The sequence below is a fragment of the Leopardus geoffroyi genome, chromosome B2 (assembly GCF_018350155.1).
Source record: "Leopardus geoffroyi isolate Oge1 chromosome B2, O.geoffroyi_Oge1_pat1.0, whole genome shotgun sequence".
Lineage (NCBI taxonomy): Eukaryota > Metazoa > Chordata > Mammalia > Carnivora > Felidae > Leopardus > Leopardus geoffroyi.
The window spans coordinates 2,890,886-2,908,858 of record NC_059332.1 but is presented as its reverse complement, the minus strand read 5'-3'; the positions used below and the strand labels follow the sequence as shown (position 1 = coordinate 2,908,858).

Genomic DNA, 17,973 nt, shown 5'->3' with positions numbered 1-17,973 from the left:
TCAACCCAAAACTGCTGGTCCATTTTATTCCTATAACACTGTGTAGGATCAGAAAAATGTTTGCCTTCTTCCCATCTCCGTTCTTTGGCTGGTCTAGTAATTAAATTGAGATAAGACTGATCCACAGGAGGAAGATACATTTAATTTTATACATGTGAGAACCCCATAAAGAAAGGAAACTCAAAAATGTGACCAAAGCAGGAAGCTTTCCTACCGTGTAGGCAAATAAACAATCAATTTGTGAAGAACTGACAGAACAAAGGGGTTTGGACTTGGGATAATTAACGGTGGAGAAGTGACCGTTCTTGTAGACCCCGGATCCTCATCTCTAGTGCTAAGGATGTCCTCTACCTTTCTGGTACAGGGAGGGGACCCTTCACATGGGAGACTTCGCTCCTGCTTTTGGCAGGACAAAGGAGGGTCAGAGTGTTGTTCGTGCATGAATTGTTTCTCACACACCTTTAGTTACAAATAACCAGTATGTTAAAATGACATATTTTGGGGTGTGATATTCTGCTCACCTTCAACCGCATTCACTTCCAAATTCAATTTATGTTCTTCTCTACCTGTCCTAAGAATCACTGGTTGTTTCATCTCAGATACGACTTCCCCGTTTGCTCACACAAAGTTTTGTCCATTCTTATTTCCTGGGTTCTTTTTAAAAAACTTTTCATGTTAACTTTTTTTCTAGCTCAGGTGCATTATTGTAGTCATGTGTCTCTTGTTTATCATTGACATTTGATTTGCATTATTTCCTTGTGGGAGGAAGCTTTTAATTTTGCTCATTATTGGGCCGCCATATGTATGTAATTAAACTTTGGGGTTTCTCCTCCTGTTGATCTGTCTCATGTAAACTTAATTCTTAGACCAGCTAGAAGAAACTTGAAAGGTAGAGAAAATTCTTCCCCTCCATCAGCACAGCAACTCAAAGGCCATGAAACCAAGTGAATAGGCCATACTGTAGAGCCAGATGACCAGTATGGCTGGTGAGGGAAAGGGTCTGGGTCTCTGGCCTGCCCTGCCCATTCCAGTCTCTGCTCGATCTCTAGCTTCAGGTGGTCCAGCTGAAGATTCTCCTTTTGTGAGGTAGGTTGGCTGATCTATGGGCTTTGGCATTAGGAAATAAGGAAGAAGCTGGTGAAGGGTGGCAGACAATGCCAGCCCGAAACATGCCCCTGGGGCGCAATGGTCATTTTGAGCGAAACGCTTTTGAAAAGCAGCAGATGCAAGAAAAACACTCCAGCCTTTCTTCTTATTCTTAAAAGTAGGAGATAAAATTCTCCTGTGAAAGATGTCTTTAAATACTGCTTTAAGATATTATCTCGATTGGTAATTATCTTGATTCCTTTTACCAGGAGAAGAGTAACATTTTGATTCTCAAGGATAGAAAGTTGAGGCTGAGGGAAATCCGTACAAACCAACCTTGTTAAATTCACCCTTATCTTCTGGTCACTTCACCCAATTACCTCCCTAGCCCCTGCCACCTTGCCTCATCGCATTTTCTTAATTTTACTGCTCTTTGTCCAATTCCATGTAAGCGTGTGCAACTCTAACTTTGGGACATTCCCTGTGAGGCCTCCCGTGTCACATAAATCATGTTAAATAAAGTGTGTTGTTAATTGTCTTTACATTATAGGGGCCCACATCGAGAACTCAGAAGGGCAGAAGGAAAGATTATTTTCCTTCTCTTCATTGAAGTGAGAGACTGGTTTTCTGATGTGTGCATTCTTAAAAGTCCTTGGGAAACAAAACCCAGACTGGAAAACCTCAAGTTTCTTCTACAAATAAAAGGGGGGAGAGAGAGAGAGAAACTATAGATTCAAAGAACTGAAGAGACATATATGTCCAATCACTTGTTTTTTAAAATGTGTATGTGTATCTTACATACATGCTTCTTATAGTCTATATTATATAGAATATTATAATTTTAATACCTCTATATAATTATATTATACAACACATTTATAAGATATATCAAACGTGGCAAAATTGGAACAGTAATTGAATGCTTGATCTTATTTTTGTTATATTTAGATGTGATCATTATACTGTGATTATGTTTTTTAAGAGTCCTTATCTTTTAGAGATACATAAGGATTAGCCTTGTGCCAGTCATAGTGGAGCCTGAGACAAAAGGAAAATCAGTAATACTGATTCTCTATTAAGAATTTTGATATTGTATTCATTATGGATCTTTTGCATTAATTTTGATTTTTAAAATATTGCTTTAAAATATTATCTCGATTGGTAAGCTTTTTGGTAGCCTTGTAAATTTTGTGCCCAAGGCAGAGCTCACTTGCCTCACCCTAGCCCCGGCTGTGCTAAATTTATGGAAGATTCATGTCTGAGATTTACTGCAAAGTGTTGGGGGCATGAGGGTTGGGGTTATAGATTACTAAAATTGCCATCAATTGATAATTATTGAAAGGGTTAGATATGGTTATCGGATTCATTATACGGTTCTCTCTTTGTATGCATACTTCTGAAGTTTTCCAAACAATTTCTGGCAAATCCAACCCCTCCGGGCCCAGGTTGAAGGTAAGGAGGAGAGAGAAAGGCAGGCGGAGCAACTAACCATAGAGGCGCAGACTCCTCCCAAGTTCCTAGAGCGGACCGGAAGTGACGCCGCGGAGGGAAGCCTAGCCGTCCCGCTCGGCGGTGGACTCGGAGGTGGCTGTGCGGCGGGGAGCTCCAGCGGAGTTGGACGCCAGTTCTCCGATCCCGGGGCCCCAGCAGGACCCCCTCCGCGCTTCGAGGCTGCTCGAGGAGGGCCGGGCTTCGCAGCCTACAACCTGACGAGGGCGGGACGTGGGGGCAACTGTCGTGGACGTGGGTCTGGGACACGAGCTGGCCCCCACGGTCCCTTTCCTTGCTTGGGAAGCGGCCGGCGCGGGGCAAGGCACGGAAGGGCCTCTCCTCGGCCTTTGGGAGGGAACCGAGTGCGCGGATGACCGGGCCGAGAGGCGACTCTGGCCCGGGAGCCGAAGGCACCTCCCCGCCCCACCAGGGGAGGCCCCTCCGGAGCAGTGTGGCCTTTTCCCTGCGGAGGAGGGTTCGGGGTCTTGAGCGGCAGGTGCTGGAGTTTACTGCCCCAGATAACAGCATCTTCTGGAAGAGTATTCCGTGGGAGGCGGAAATGTGGCTGCGTTCAGGGACCGACGATTCTGGGCATCGGATGAGTACGAGATGGTAGTTATGGGGCGGGGGTTGGGGGGACAGATGGTCATCACGATTGCAGTCCCTCTGTCTCAACAGCCGGCCTCGACCTTGAGATCCTCTGAAGTGTCCATGTGCGGACGGTGGTGGTAACCCCTGGCTGCTGTCCGAGCCCCCTCTTTATTCCGGGCAGAAGCCCTTTCTTGGACGCGGTGCCTGGTGGAGACATTGTGGCTTAATCGGCACTTAATCCGTTGGCCCAGGGAAATTTACCAGCACGGTACTGAGTCACAAACTTGGGTCATACAAGCAACGAGTAGAGGGAAAGAATCTTCCCTCTTTTTATCGAACTTGAAGAACCCCGCGATATTTTTCTCGGTTTAAGCAGAGTTTTCTTCAGCCAAGGTGGAATCCGTATAAGGATTTCCTGGCACTGTTAGGAGCTCGGTGATGGAATTTTAGTATCTTTTCTGTCAGGAGTTAATGTGGAAATCCAGCGATGTTCTTGAAAGCTCTAGTGATTGGGGAAAAAAAATGACCTTTGTTCTGTTGCAGTAATTACAACAACAGGTGGAGGAATTGTATGCCAGCTGCTCCTGAACCGGTTTACACGTGTGTTACTTCATCCTCACAACCCTGAGCGAGAGATGCTTTTGTTAAATCCATTTTCACGCTGGTGAAGCCAAGGCCCAGAGTTTAACTCGGTGAGTAGTTCAAGATCCTATCGCTAGTAAGCGGCAGAACCAAGGGTTTGAATTCATGTCCGTCTGACATCAAAGCCTGTGGTTTTTTTACTGTTAAGCCAGTGGGGTGCTTCTGCTATAGGCTCTCATTTTTTTTTTTAATTTTTTAAACGTTTTTTTAAAATTTATTTTTTGAGAGGGACAGAGACAGAGTGAGCAAGGGAGGGGCAGAGAGAGAGGGAGTTACAGAATCTGAAGCAGGCTCCAGGCTCTGAGCTGTCAGCACAGATCCCGATGCAGGGCTGGAACTCACGAACCGTGAGATCATGACCTGAGCCGGAGTCGGATGCTTAATCGACTGAGCCACAGGCGCCCCTTATATATTTGTTTTTGAAAACCCAATTTATTCATGTGTTTCAAAATGAAAATAATAAAGAAGGTACACTGTAAAGTCTCACTCCTACCCTCCCTCCCATCCACGCCACTCCCTTCCCCGGCACAGCAAACAGGGAACCGTTGTTGTTAGTGTTTTTAGTTGTCTCTCCAGAATTCCTTTGTGGAAATACCAGCAAATACAAAGATATGTTATTTTCACTCTTTCTTATATGTTATGTGACACTCGCTTTTTTCCACTTAATGTTATATCTTAGAGATTTCCATATTAGTAAAGATAGTTCATTTATTTATGAATAAACTATTATGATACATTAGGTATATATTTGGGTCTTCCTCCATGGTTCTTGGCTTGTAGCTCCCAAAACCTTTGTCATTTCCTAAGAGACTAGAGTAAGAGGGGCATCTTTGGTTATAATATCTGGTGTTACACTTGGTTCCTGAAATAGCTTTTGAGTGCTAAATGTAAAAAGAGTATCTTTTATTATTCATCACAAACTTCTTTCAGCCACACCTGAGCCTATGTTAATGAAGTGACTTTTTTGGAAAGCTAGGAACCGGATTTTGAGATTAGAGTATTGGAACTTTCAGCTCTACCCCCTGACCTCCAGGAAGGGAATGGGGCTGGAAGTTGAATTGACCACCAGTGACCAACGCCTACATGCTGTGCTGTCTGTCTTGTATCCAAATTTGTTTCTCCTTTGGTTTCCGCCACCGTAATAGCTAGAGAGCCAGAAAGTCTTTCCTTCCCTTGTAGTTGGAGTAGCTGGCATGTGACCTGGGTCTGACCATTGAGATTCAAGTGGAAATCACTTGTGAGGGGCTTCTAGAAACATTTCTTTAAAGGGAGTGACTTCTCTAAAGAGAGTGAAGTCTTTGCAAAGGTGGAGGGTGACTTGGCCGTCATGCTCCATCACCTCCTTAGCCTGTGCTTTGCTTTCTATCTGGAATGCAGACAGGATTCCGGGAGGAACAGAAGCGCTCACGGGTCTGTGACGACGAAAGCCACAGGACGACGGCGGTTAAGCAAGAAGACAGGAGGTGGTTGGGAACTTCGTGACTTTCTTGAACAGTGGTGCCAGCCCTAGATGATTTACCTGAGGACTTCTTGATAAATGACATACTTACCCCAGAGAAAAACTAGACTTTTCTGTTGCAGTGAGTCCCATCCTAACTGACACACCCAGCAGGTAAGTAGTAGCCCCTGCTGTGTGCCATTGCACTTGTCACCACGTTATGTACTAGCCCCGAAAGTCCTCATAATGATCGCACGAGATAGACCAGACGTTCTCCAAGCGCGGTCCCCGAGCCAACAGCGTTAGCATGACCTGGAAACTCGTTGGAGATGCAAATTTGGGTGCCTGACCCCAGACCTTCTGAATCAGACTCTGGGAGCAAGGGTCCAGCAATCTGTTTTAACAAGCCTTCCAGGTGATTCTAATGCATACTGAAGTTCGACAGATTCATCTCTGTAGATAGAGTACTGTCCTCATTTTACACATAAGTAGACGGAGCCGAACTTAAGTGACTTGCCAGTGTCCTAAAACTAGTAAGATGAACTACTAGTGTTTTTATAATGACTACATTACATCCCATGTTAAGAACTCCTATTCTAGAGAAGTGATCTCCAGAATTTGAAAGCATACCCCTTTGAGAGATAATAGATAATGCACCCCCTTGAACATTTTTACATTGACATATAAAATTCTCCATCATAAGTTTAAACAATGGTAAAGAATATGATTGCCAGTAGATTGTAAATGATGACATTTTAAAATGTGTTCCAACACTCTCCTAAATTAAAAAAAAAATTTTTTTTAATGTTTACTTATTTTCGAGAGAGAGAGACAGACAGAGCACAAGTGGGGGAGGGCAGAGAGAGAGAGGGAGACACAGAATTGAAGCAGGCTCCAGGCTCCGAGCTGTCAGGACAGAGCCCGGTGCGGGGCTTGAACTCACAAGCTGTGAGATCATGACCTGAGCTGAAGTCGGACGCTCAACTGACTGAGCCACCCAGGCTCCCCTAACACCCAGGCTCTCCTAAATTTATCCAGTGGAATCTAAATACCATAGTGATGATGATTTTAAATGAACTATAATCCATTTATTTATTTATTTAAGTTTATTTATTTCGATGGCACCAGAGGGGGAGGGGGAGAGAGAATCCCAAGTAGGCTCCACGCTCTCAGTGTAGAGGCGACTTGGGCTGATCCCATGAACCATGAGATCGTGACCTGAGAGGAGTCAAGAGTCAGATACCTGACCAACCGAGCCACCCAGGCGCCCCCACTATCCTCCATTAAAAAAAAAAATTTCCTTTAACATCTGAAATTTTACATCCTCGTCTTTGGTGCCTGAACTTGTATTTTCATTCGCCACCCCACGAAAATAAATTCTACTGTAACATGGCTGTTTTTGGTCTACCCTGTCTTCTCTGCAACAAAATAGGATAAACAGTGAACTTAATTTTTTTAAAAAGTTCCATTGACCAAAATAACTTTAAGAGTTCATTTGCTTTCAGCATTAAGTTATCATTTTTATTAGTGTAAAATCAAGTCATTGTGGATATATTTGATTATTAACTTATTTGATAGGTTAATAAAGTAAAATTGAGTTGCAAATTCACTCTTCATGAGATGGATGTGGCTAAGATTTTCTAATTAATGCATGTATCTGTGGATGAATATTCCTCGTTGCAAGAATGGGACGAGTTCAGTATCAATTTTATGTCTGTTTTCATTACTGTAGATGAGAGATTATATCAGTTTTCAAGAATCAGTAGGTAGGAATTCAAGGGTTTTGAAGGAGGAATGCTATTCTAATTTTTCTGACACCTGTATTACATGCCCAGGTCACATTATGCGTCTTAAAGTTGTTTGTTACTCTGATTCTGACAGCTGGGTTAGACCCTCCTCACTTCTGTGCAAAGCAAATAGAGTAGAAACCGTTTTGTTACAAGCCATGGAAGGCTCACTTGCTCACTGACGCCGTTATCTCAGGGTCCTCTCACGAGACGTTTTGAGGAGGCTGTGCCTCTTGGGTCAGTGTGAAGGGTGTGAGTTTCTCCTGTGTCGGTACGAACTTGCTTTTCTCTCGTCCGTCACTCCACTGATTCATTTCTCTTTTTTTTATTGTGGAAAGAACACTTAACGTGAACTCTACCCTCTTAAACGTACAATAGATGGCCGTTGGCCGGAGGTCCGTGTTGCACAGCGCATTTCCGGAGCTTGAGATCTTCCTTGACTGGAACCGTGTCTGTGGTAACTCCGTATGGCCCCCGGCCCCCGGCAACCCCCGTTCTACTCTGATTCTGTGAATGTGACTAGACTATATTCCTCAAATCGCGGAATCATGCAGTATTTGTCCTGAAGTGGCTTATTTCACTTGGAATGCTATCCTCAGGGTTCATCCGTGTGGTGGGATAGTGCGCAATGCCACTGTTTTAGGGTGGATAACCTTGCGTTGTCTGCAGAGAACAGGTTTTCTTTATCTGCTGGAAAGTCTAGGTGGTGTTCACATCTGGGCTACTCTGATCATTGTTGCAGTGGACACGGGAGTGCTAATCTCTCTTCCAGACCCTGATTTCGTCTCTTTCGGAGAAATCCCAGAAGCGGGGTGGCTACCGCATGATAGTTCTGTTTCGAATATCTTGAGAAGACGGCTTCCTGTTTTCATAGCAGCTGCATCATTTCCTTCCTACCAACAGGGTGCGGGTGTTCTGTTTTCCCCACAACTTCACCAGCACCGTTGTCCTTTTTTTTTGTCTTGTTTTTTTGATGGTAGCCATCCTCACAGGTATGAGGTAGCATCTCATTGTGGTTGTGTGTGTGTGTGTGTGTGTGTGTGTGTGTGTGTGTGTGTGGTTTCGATTTGCATTCCCCTGATGATTAATGCCATTGAGCATCTTTTCATATACTTGTGGGCCATTTATATATCTTCTTTGGAGAAATGGCTTTTCAAGTCTTCAGCCCATTTTTTAATTGGACTATTAGTTTTTTGTTTTATTTATTGCTATTGAGCTGTAGCAGTTCCTTACGTATTTAGAGAATCACCCCTTATCAGATACATGGTTTGCAAATATTTTCTCCCATTCTGTAGGTTGTCTTTTTGCTGTGTTGGTTGTTTCCTTTGCTGCACAGGGCATTTTAAGTTGATGTAGTCCCACTTGTCAGCTTTGGCTTTTGTTGCCTGCATCTTTGGTGCCTTATCGATGAAATCCTTGCCAAAACCAATGTCATGAAGCTTTCCCCCGTGTTTTTGTTGTAGCAGTTTTAAAATCTCAGGCCTTACATATAAGTTTTTACTGTATGCTGTTTGTTTTTTATATGTGGTGTAAGATAAGGGTCCAGTTTCATCCTTTTGCGTGTGAATATTCAGTTTTCCATCACCATTTGTCGAAGAGACTATACTATCCTTTCTCCATCTTGTATTCTTGTTGAAGATCGGTGACCCTAGATGCATGGCTTTATTCCTGGATTCTCCACTCTGTTCTTTGGTCTGTGTGTCTATTTTTATGCCATTACTGTACTCTTGATGACTGTATCTCTGTAGTATTTTTGAAACCAGGAAGTGTGATGCCTCTGGCTTTGTTCTTCTCAAGATCGGTCTGACTCTTTAGGGTCCTTTGTGCTTCTGTATGAATTACAGAATTGTTTTTTCAGTTTCTGTGAAAAATGCCTTTGGGATTTTGATAGGGATTACATCGATTCTGTAGATCTCTTAGGAAGTGTGGACATTGGAACAATATTAAGGTTTCCACCCAATAGGAAGTCTGTTTGTAAGTTCTTTGTTTCATCTTTGTTTTGTAGTTTTCAGTGTACAGGTGTTTTATCTCCTCAGTTAAGTTTTTTCCTGAGTCTTCTTTTTTGTAATAAGCAGGATTGTTTACCTAATTTCCTTTTTGTAGAGTTTGTTATTTGTGTCTAGTAGCACACATGAGTTTTGTGGGCTGATATCATATCCTGTAATTTTATTGAATTCATCTGTTCTAACAGTTTAAAGTTTTTTTAATGTTTATTCATTTTTTTTTAAATTTTTTTTTTCAACGTTTATTTTATTTTTGGGACAGAGAGAGACAGAGCATGAACAGGGGAGGGGCAGAGAGAGAGGGAGACACAGAATCGGAAACAGGCTCCAGGCTCTGAGCCATCAGCCCAGAGCCCGACGCGGGGCTCGAACTCACGGACCGCGAGATCGTGACCCGAGCTGAAGTCGGACGCTTAACCGACTGCGCCACCCAGGCGCCCCTAATGTTTATTCATTTTTGAGAGAGAGAGCACAGGTGGGGGGCGGGGGGCAGAGAGAGGGAAGGAGGGAGACACAGAATCCGAAGCAGGCTCCAGGCTCCGAGCTGTCAGCCCAGAGCCTGATGTGGGGCTCAAACCCACAAACCATGAGATCGTGACCTGAGCCGAAGTCGGACACTTAACTGACTGAGCCACCCAGGGGCCCCTATTCTAACTAACACTTTTTAAAATGGAGTCTTTAAAATTTTTCTCTATATTAGATCATGTCTGCTGTCAACAGGGATCATTTTACTTCTTCATTTCTGATTCGTGTGCCTTTTCTTTCTCTTTCTTGCCTAATGGCTCTGACTGGGGCTTCCGGTACTGTGATGAACAGAGGTGGCAAGAGTGGCCATCCTTGCCCTGTTCCTGATCTTAGAGGGAATCTTTCATTTATTCACCTTTGAGAATGATGTTAGCTGTGGGCTCATATTTGATCTTTATCATGTTTAGGCACATCCTTCTAAACCTAGTTTGTCGAGAGGTTTTATCGTGAGAGGTTGTTGAGTCTTGTCAGATGCTTTTTCTGCACCTCTTAATTAGTCCTTTATTCGGTTAATGTGGTGTATCAGGTATTCACTGACTCTGGTATGTCGACGATGATGAATATCCTTGCAAACCCAGCAAGAGTGTGTCCCAAATCTACCAGTTTTGGTGAGTCGAGTTCTGTGTTCCCCTAGGATGAAGAAACCTTTTAGTTTTTGATTTCTTAAAAAGGGAATTTGGTGGGGTGTGGGGGGTGGGGACTCAGTCAGTTGACTGTCCAACTCTTGATTTTGGCTTAGGTCATGATCCCAGCCAGGGAGGGTGGATCGAGCCCCGCGTGGGTCTGTGCACTGAGCATGGGGCCTGCATGAGATGCGCTCTCTCCCTCTGCCCTCCTCCACTCGCTCGTGCTCCCTCTCTCTCAAAAGAGAAAGTCGGGGGCGGCGGGGGGTTGTCCTTGCACTGTTGCTAGTTGGTGGGTTTGTGGGGAGAAGGAGACCCAGGGTTTCTGGCTCCAGAAATACCATCTTTCTTCGTGTACCTTGACCAAGTCAGCCAGCTCCCGGAGCGCGGCCCAGGTGCTTGTGGTGGACTTCTATCCCCGCTGGCCACCTAGCTCCAGGGACCGCCCCCCGCTAGTGCTGTGGCCGTCCCGGAAGCTCAGCTAGTTCCTCGCAAAGGAGCTCTACCTCTCGACGGGTCCAGTTTTGGCGCTCCCACTTGTGATTTATCATTTCTGAGCGCTGGTGCAGTCATTCTGTGACGGGCTCGTTCATTCACCCGGTATTACAGGTGACCGCCTGCCAGACTGTTCTAGGCGAGGGGGACCCAGACGAGGTCCCTGCGCCCGGTGACCTTACGGGCTGGTGGGAGGAAACAGAAAGTAACCTTTCCGCTGGAAAAGAGCCATGAAGCAACATAAAGTGGAGTCAGCGGACGGAGGAGGAGGAAGGACGGCAAAGGCCCCTGAGCGAAGGACTGCGTGTCAAACAACACTGACATGACAGTGCTAATGCGGGGAGGTGGGCACTTAGGAGACTCCATCATTGCCTTGGCCTCGTATTTTGGAGGCCTGGATCTCAGTTGCTTAGTGGGGACAGAGAAGCCGGGAAGGGGGGTGGGGGGGGGGGGGGAGGGGTCCAGAAGTCTTCCCTGCACTCCGGCGTTGTGACACTTCCCCTGCCCCCAGCCCCGAATCTGTCAGCGGCTCGCCACTTACTCAGTGACCCTGACGTCGCTCTCAGTCGCGTATGGACTTTGTTCACAAGCGTGGGGTCTCTTCCTACTTCCAGAGCAGCAAAAGGGACACTGACAAAGGATGGCTTTGTGTTGAGCGAGTGCCAGAGGAAGAGAACATGAGATCTTGCGCTGTGCTGGCAGAGGCAGGTTAGATCGTAATGCTGGGTCCGTAAGCATTTCCCCACTTCCTCACCAGAGCTGGGTTCTCTCCTGGTGACCCCGCTCCCCCTGCTGGCTCCTCCCCGGTGTGTTAGCCCCTTGCTCCTCCTCACCTCTTCCAGACTGTTCTCTCCCCCTCCGTAAAAACTCCTAGCCTGGAAGCTTTTCCCAGGACTTGGCCACACCTTCTCCTTATTTTTGCTGTCATCTACAGCCTGTTGGGATAAGTCCTCCCGTTTTTTGAAAATGTAAGCCCTTGGAGTACTCTCACTCTGATACGACGCCTGGCGTGATTCTTGGTGAGGTCGGTACCCGGGAAGGCCGTTCCCAGTACTCCTGGCCTCCCAGCTCCCTGGTCGCTCATCCCGTGATCTTGTCTCCGCCCCTTCCTCGCAGCCCCTCATACGGCCCAGGCTCAGCCCAGGGCTTTCCAACCTGCGCGTCGGCTCACGGCCATGAATCTGTCCTGCGTGTAGACTGTACGTGCGCGTGTGTTTAGTTTGGGCGTTTTGTAATCCACTACTTGCCTTTGCTACTTGCAAGTAAAAGGTAGAAAGTTAGTACCAAGTGTGTGTTTACTCATATTTAAATAAATTAAAAAAACTCCAAAACGAACAATGGAAGCACAAAGTCAGAAAGGTTCGTTGTGACCTCCAGAGCCGATCTCTCCGTCCACAGTGTCTTGCTGCTGAGAGCTGCAGGTTTAAAACTGCCTTAGACATGGTTAGACCCTCAAGCGTCTCGCTCTGTCCGTGACCTCTTCCCACTCATCCCCTCTCAGGCCTCAGCTCTATCAGCCCCCTGACCCCAGGGCACCTGTGTCCACTCCCCCCTCCCCCCGTGTTGCCCACCCCCCTTGTCACGTCCTCACTTCCCTCCTTACCCGACGCCATTAGAGCCACCCTCTTGCACACCCCCTCGACCCACCTGCCTCATCAATACTCGTATGCAATGCCAACCCATCAAAAATCTGCATTTCTGTTTATTCACTGCCTACACCCATACAGTGAATGAAACTGGAAAAAAGCAGGCTGACTTGTCCAGCTGTAAACTCATGACCATAAACCTTGAGTGAGCCCTTCGTGCTGCCCTGCCATCCCACACCATTCCCAGCCCTCTCTTCTAGGTAACTTCTCACCTGTCACCGTCCCCAGAACCTCCTGCCCCGTGCTCACCTCGGCCAGGACCTTGCCGTCTCTTCCTCTGAGAAAATAGAAGACGTTTTCCACACAGTCTCATGACCTCATCTGTGACCTCACGGGTGTGTGTTCTGCCTTTCTTCTTAGTTACCGTGGGTAATTTGCCCATCCTCTCATCTGGGGCTAGCCTCGGGAATATTGCCGTCTCCCTCAGGTTACCAGGGTCTCTCTTCTGCGTGTTAAAAAACAAAAGACCTTTTGATCCCACAAGCTCTTCAAAGACTTGTCTGTTGTCATTGTGTCCGTCCGTCCTCTGTCCGTTCTTCCAGGGGGCCTGCTCTTCCATCCGTCTTTCTGATGAGCTCTGTCGTTCTAGTCAAACAGCGTCTGTCAAGGTCGCAGTGACCTTTTCATTGATGAATTGAGGATCCGTTTTCATTCCTCACCTTACTTATCGATGACATTTGGCACAGACGTTTCCTCCTTCTTGAAACACTCTCTTATGGCTTCAGGGACACCTGTCTCATTTGGTCTCTTCCCATTCCACTGGCTACTTCTTCCCAGTCATCCTCGTTGGACACTTCTGTTCCTGGGTCTCTAAATCCTGGAAAGCCTTTGAGCTCAGTCCTAGGATCATTTCTCTCCTTGGGCCACACTGAAACTCACTTACTCGCGATGGTTTTAATTCCCATGTCTCCTGGGGCCCCTGGGTGGCTCAGTCGGTTAAGCGGCCGACTTCGGCTCAGGTCATGATTTCACAGTCCGTGAGTTCGAGCCCCGCATCGGGCTCTGTGCTGACAGCTCAGAGCCTGGAGCCTGTTTCCGATTCTGTGTCTCCCTCTCTCTGACCCTCCCCCGTTCATGCTCTGTCTCTCTCTCTGTCTCAAAAATAAATAAACGTTAAAAAAAAAATTATAAAAAAAAAAAAATTCCCACGTCTCCTGACATTTCTCAGATTTAAATCCCTGTGTCTCTACCCTGGACCCCCTTCTTAATCCCCATGCGAGTATATACCATCACCTAACATCCTTGGACGTCTAAAAGGTATGTCTGATGTAACATGTCTGAAATCAAAGTGCTTCTCACCCCCTTGTGCCTGCAACTTGATCTCACCCATATCAGCAAAAAGCAACGTGGTCCTTACAGATCTGAATCCAAAACCTTGAGCTCATTCCTGACTCACGTGTCTAACTCATCACTAAGCCCAGTGGCTCTACCTGCCAAGTAAACCCAGTGGGAGACTGGCAGCGCCCTCCTCAATAAGCACATGCTCCAAACCTCCATGATGTCATATGGTGTCACTATCGCAGTAGCTCCCTGAGTCCCTTGCTTAAACCTTGCCCAGTAGTCTAATCATAAAACAGCAACTGAGTGAATCCATAGAAATGTGAGTCCGACCTTATTTCTCTGCTGCAATGGCTTCTCGGAATAAAAACCAAATTCTTTAATGTTACTGCTGGATCCTACAGTCTGGCCCTCATCACCTTGGTGATGTACTCTCTATCTCCACTCCAGCCGCATGCTGGCCTCCTCCTTGCTGGAAGTGATACATGACTTCATTGTCATATGTATTCACACAGGGTGCACGCAGTTCGGACATGGGGGTTGGGTAAGCTTCCAACCGAAGCTTGGGCCTTGAAGGATAGATTCACACTGGCTGATGAGGGAAGAGAAGCAGGGGACCAGGTAGACGGGGACGAGCAGAGCCCAGGGGCTGCGCCACTCTTGGGAGATCTCCCTACGGTAACCATATTTGTTTGCAGACCAATACCAGGCATCTGGAACAGTGTAGGCACCGCAGGGGGTAGTCAAGACATATCTGCTTACTAAGTGAATGAGATACTTGGATGGTACTTAGTGGGCAATGGGACAGAAGGTTTAAATGGAGCCCATACCGGAACTCTTGCCTATACAGGATTTGGGAGACAGTATGGTGAACTTTTTTTGGGAGAGAGGTTGAATTTTTGGAGGAAGTAGACAGAAATAAAGCTGGAAAGATAGGGTGAAGCTAGATTAAGGAAGGGCTTGGATGCTACTCAAAGGATTACATCGCATGTGCTGGGGAGATTTTAGGAGGCTTCTCAGCAGAAGGACCTGATAAAGTTATGGGGGGAGAGGCTGTTAGTCTGCGGTCTGGATTGGTGGGGATGACAGCCGACCCGGGAGAGGTGTTAGAAGGCAGTATTACAGAATGTCGGGCATGACATGGGCATACGGTATTTGTTAAATAAGGAAGTAAACTGTGGAAGGGTTATTGGGGCCAGGATGGGAGATTCAAGAAAGTTTTAGGAATGAGGGATCATTAGGAATTGTTTTTGAAGGATAAGGAGTTAATCTGGAGAGTCTGGGGAAACTCCCCCCTGCCCCTTCCCTTTCTTAGGCGATGCCTTTCCAGCGGTGGTTTAGCATGAAGACACCGAGCAGAGACATGGTCCGCAGCTGTCATTTCCTGGCCACCTCCTTGGTGTGGTGGTCTTTCCTGGTGTCCTGGGTGGAAATAGAGCTGCCTGGAAATAGAGCCTCGTCAGCACGCTCTTCGAAGTCTGGGCGCCCGGCACAAGCCAGGTGAGACGAGGTTCGACCTGCAGCCTCAAGTCCCCTCCTCCCCAGCTCCCCCATAGCCGCTCCTGCCTGCCCGACACCCACCGTATTCACGGGCTCCCCTCACCTGGGGCCTGGACAGCCGGGGAGTGGGTCCTAGAGAGGGAGGGCTTCTCAGACTGCCATTCGTCCCTGGTTCTAGCCTCCTTAACACTGGGTGGGATTTTCATGGTCAGCGCCCTTCTCGGCTCGCTCGTTCTGCTTGAACTTTCTGTTGCTGGTTATTCCCTGAGGCCCAGAAACGGTGTTTCCTATGCGTTTATCTTCACCGTCAGGGGTAAGGACAGGCAGGAGTGAACTCTGAACATCTTGCCCTTGGGTTAGAGGGAAGATTTTAGCTTGATGAGCTTTTTAAAAAAACGTTGAGGAGAGTGCCAAGGAAAAGAAAACTCTAGGAGGAAACAGTGGTCTCCCGGGAGACAGAAGGCAAATGAGGGGCAGTATGGAGGACGGTTTGGCTCACAGATCACGTTTCTGCAGTGGAGCCGTGAGGTGTCAGCACAGGCGGATCAGAAGGTCTGTCTCTCCAGCGTCTTGGGTTGGCACGTGCTCTTGTGTTCCTCTCGGTATCTACGCACTATCTGCAAACTTTGGAAGTGGCTCGGGGACCTGATCCGCCAGCAATCACCAAAAGTGCCCTTACTTCGTACACCTGTCCGGCTCGGCCATCTTTCTCCTGTCTGGTGAGTGGTCATCGGGTTCTGATTGAGGAAGGTCAGTCAGCCTCCCGGGAAGTGGATAAAGCTTGTTTCTTTGGTCTTCCTTTTCCTTAGTCTCAAGTTCCGTCAGTAGTCACTTTCCTTACTTTCTCCTTTGCCTCTTTGGTTCTGAGCATTAGTGTCCCTTATGGTGCTTGCCCATGATTTCAGGATGTATGTTAAAAATTTTGTTCTTACTTGATTTCTTCCTGCAATTCAGTTTTGCAGTATAAACCCCGGAAGTGGGATCAAGAAGCACTCTCTGCACCAAACGCACTTTGGACAAGGGGTAGAATGCAGAATACGGGGAAGAATTCCTTCCTTTTCTTGACAGCAGAGTGTAGAACATAACACGTAGGACCAGCTACATACTTTGTGAGGCCCAGTGCAAAATGCAGCTGTGGGGTCTCTTGGCCGAAGGTCATCAACCATTTCAAGATAGCGACGGCAGAGCAGGAGACCGAGCAGGAGGCCCCTCTGGGTGCAGGGCCCTGTGTCTCCGTCCCAGTCACACAGCTGGACGCCGTCAGCTTGGACGTTGTGTTACGGGGTGATCGCAAAACCACACCTTAGTCTCTGGGCCTGTTCCACTCCTTGAAAATTAGAGACGGTCTCCACCAGAGTCATCAGTATAGTTTTCTTAGGAGCCCTCTGCCTTTACAGTTCCCAGGGTTTGGGAGCTGTTGGAGTTTTAAAATCTCAACCAAGCCACATGGACACCGTCTCCTCAGAAGAGCCAAAACTGAGCCGAAAACCAGCAGAGAGAGTGAACTGAACGAAGAGGGCTCCCTACCCGCAGCTGGCGATTTCTCAGCCACCCACCCCAAAGGCAGTGTCCCCGACTCTGCCCCTTGTTCTGTTCAGGTGTCTTTGTAGAGCCCTGGATCAGAGGTGCGTTTCATGGTGGAGGAAGTGAAGGGCTGGAATTGTGTGTGAGGAAGCAGAGAGGCAGTCTTGCATTTTGGTTCCCAAATGACACAGATGCCTCTTCTCCGTTTTCTCTACAAATGTGCACTTACTGGGCTGTTTCGTAACAGTGTTTCATTGTCTTTAACAAAGCTCTTCCTCCATCTGTGAAGCTGAAGTTTTAATAAAAATCTTCCTCCCTCTGGGAGCGTTGTGACTGATCATTTTTCCCCACGGTGTCGTTTCGGCAAATGCCGCTGGCGGGCACAGCGTCTGCGGCGGGTGGAGCCGTCTTCCTCAGTCTGGTGGGAGGGCAGTGACCGTTTGGCCCTCCTCACGACACGGCTGCTGTGGGACCGCAGAGGGTCCTGGAGACTGGAGTCAGATCGCCAGGCCGGAGGCTCGCGGCCAGGCCCAGGGTGATGTGTTGGGAACACCTGACTCAGGTGTTCGGCCTATAAAAGTGTGGATGAGATGACAGTGTTTAGAGAGGTGAGAAGTGAACGTCTAGAATGTTTTAAAAGCTACAGAAATCAATCAGGAACATTTTCATCAGGACAGCTTATCAAGAAAGGGACTGGTTTTCTTTTATGGGGCACAGGAACTAGTGATTACTGAGCACTCCCTACTTGCTGTGCTACACGCAGTGTGTGTGTGTGTGTGTGTGTGTGTGTGTCCTCACAACTCGGCGACGTAAGGGTTATTCTCTCCACTGGAACCGTGAGACACTGTGGCTGGGGGGGTACGTGGCGGAGGCACAACTGGGAGACAAGATCGCTCTGCTGTGGTGTCCACGTGTCTGTGAACCCTTCTCTTCTCAGGGTCTCAGTCAGGGGTCGGCTTCTCTAGATCTGGGGAATCTGCTCCGAAGTCTTCCTTCCGAACTAGTCTACTCCATGGTCTTTTAAAAGCACATTTGTCTTTTGATCAGTGAGTGACCACCTTTATAGGAATCCCCTGATCTAGATAACTGAATTCATACTAGAATCCTGATAACCAACAAGAGTGTTCACCGTTCTAAGTTTCTATCGTTTCAACCTTCGTCATCACTAACCCTGATACAGACTGTAGGTCAGACGACTCCCATCCTGGGTAAGGAACCCTGAGCGTCCACCTTACACTGTCAAGACGAAAGATTCTTCATAAAGCTTTATTTTTTTTAAGTATTTCATCTTTTCTCCACGTATAAAGATCCAAAGGATTGGGGTTTTTTTTTTTTTCCCACTAT

The 17,973-nt window shown here is 47.1% G+C and overlaps 2 long non-coding RNA genes across 4 annotated transcripts; one reads left to right on the top strand and one right to left on the bottom strand.

Moving 5' to 3' along the window:
* The first annotated feature begins 2,148 nt into the window (after positions 1-2,148).
* LOC123609519 lies at positions 2,149-16,951 on the top strand. 3 transcript variants are annotated; one of them, XR_006717786.1, is made up of 5 exons: positions 2,631-3,860; positions 5,188-5,422; positions 12,528-12,662; positions 15,672-15,824; positions 16,198-16,951. It is a non-coding gene; the product is annotated as an uncharacterized LOC123609519 (long non-coding RNA). The 3 variants fall into 3 exon arrangements; XR_006717785.1 differs by lacking the exon at positions 12,528-12,662 and having other exon boundaries at positions 2,632-3,860; XR_006717784.1 differs by lacking the exons at positions 12,528-12,662; positions 15,672-15,824; positions 16,198-16,951 and having other exon boundaries at positions 2,149-3,860; positions 5,188-6,642.
* Positions 9,933-11,332, bottom strand: LOC123609534. Its single transcript, XR_006717807.1, has 2 exons — positions 11,223-11,332; positions 9,933-10,193 (listed from the first exon to the last, which is right to left on the bottom strand). It is a non-coding gene; the product is annotated as an uncharacterized LOC123609534 (long non-coding RNA).
* Positions 16,952-17,973: the final 1,022 nt, after the last annotated feature.